Source organism: Pterocles gutturalis, unplaced genomic scaffold (assembly GCF_000699245.1).
Source record: "Pterocles gutturalis isolate BGI_N339 unplaced genomic scaffold, ASM69924v1 scaffold13050, whole genome shotgun sequence".
Taxonomy (NCBI): Eukaryota; Metazoa; Chordata; class Aves; order Pterocliformes; family Pteroclidae; genus Pterocles; species Pterocles gutturalis.
Genome location: NW_010146006.1, coordinates 12,421 through 14,291, shown reverse-complemented (window position 1 = coordinate 14,291; position 1,871 = coordinate 12,421).

Here is a 1,871-nt window from a genome sequence, read left to right as displayed (position 1 = left end):
CCAAGGGGGTTTTGCCCTGGCTGGCAAGGTGGAGGCAGCGCAGCCCTGGGGTCATCCTGCTTTGGTGCAAGCTGAGCAGGGCTGAGATGTCCCTTGCCGGGGTGGCTGGGAGGGGACCTGGTGACCACGCATGTCCCTGGCCAGCATCTCTCCCTGTTAGAAGTGGAGCTGCTTACTGGGGGGGTTCCCCAAGGATGATGGTTTGCTGCAGCACGTGGGCGCTCTGCCTGCGTCCCCACCACTGACCAGGGCTGGCAATGCCCGGCCAGGGCATCTCATTGGGGGAAAGAGCCCTTCCTCTGCTGGCTGTGCCCCCCCCCCCCCCACCAGGGGTCGGGCCCCCGGGGGGGGGAATGGCGGGCAGAAAGCTGTGGACAATCCTGCAGCATCACTGTTTCCCTATAACATCCCGGTGGTGACAGTGCCCGGGGCTGGTTGAAGTGTTGCAGGTCACAAAAATGCAAAAAAAACCCAAACCCAAAAACAGGTAAATACAGTGCTCTCCCTGTGCCTTGCCAGGGCACAGGCAGGTTTGGAGACAAGATTTGGCTCTTGGGTTGCATGACAGGGAGCACTGAGGGCAAACTCCCTCTCCTGCGCTGGCCAGAGGCACGAAGCCGGAGGCAGGGAGCTGAGACCAGAGTGTCCCCAGGGGAAAGCTGCTGCTCAGGTAGGGAGATGAGGAGGCTGTGGGGACAAGAGGAGGGGAAGGCAGCCCCACAGCCGCAGCCCATCATTGCTTCTGGTCCTCACTGGTTTGACTGGGAGAAGAATCGAGGATCCTGGCCACACAACTCCTGCCCTGGACTGACGCCGCATCCCAGAGCCCGGCCAGCTGCACCCACAGCCCCGAGACCCCCACTGTGACAGAAGTCGACCAGGAGCTCAGGGAGAAGCAAACCCAAGCATGGGGCAGGAATAATGCCCAGGTGCTGAGCTGATGTGCTGTTGTGATGCAGCCTCACCCTGCTGCGAGCTCTGCCGAAATCGTCCCCTGTGGATATTTTTCCTGGCATCTGCTCTCTCGTAAAGCAACTCAAGATGCTGCGGGTCCTGGGGAGCAGCTGTAGATGTGCTGAAAGGATATTTCCATCCACTCCCCACCCAATGGGTGGGATGATGGTTGTGCCATCGAGGAGAGAGGGAAACCGCTGCCAAGGCATTGCCAGCCCCACTGCAGCACCATGGGAGGGGACCCCTCGGTGTGGGGAGCAGCAGCACCCCTGAACAGGCAGAGCTGGGCACACCGCTGGGGACTGTGCCATGCCACGGATGCTGGAACTGGGCACACCGCTGGGGACTGTGCCATGTCATGGATGCTGGCGCTGGACACACTTCTGGGGACCGTGCCATGCCACGGATGCTGGCACTGGGCACACTGCTGGGGACTGTGCCATGTCATGGATGCTGGCGCTGGACACACTTCTGGGGACCGTGCCATGCCACGGATGCTGGCACTGGGCACACTGGGGTGTCAAGGTGGCTCCCCGAGCCCACTGGCTTTCCAGGCTGCCTGTTGCAGGTGGTCTAACCAGCTCAGCTTCACCTTCCCAGCACCAGACCACCCCAAAACACCAGCCACCTCTCCGCAGGTGCCAGGCAAAGCATCACCCCCAGTTTGCCTGTCCTACCAACAGCCCTGTTTGATGTTCACCCGCATGCAGAGGTGAGTGCCAGCTCCAGGGGCTGGCGGCAGGAAGGTCCTTCGTACTGCACCGGGATGGCACACGCCAGGGCTGCATCCCTCCACACAACCCCAGCTATCAAATCTCTCATTAGTAAGGCTGGAAAAGGTGGTTTCATTCCCAGCAGATTGGAAAGGCAGACAAGGACACACAGCAGCAATATTAACTGGGCAGACTGGAGATGTG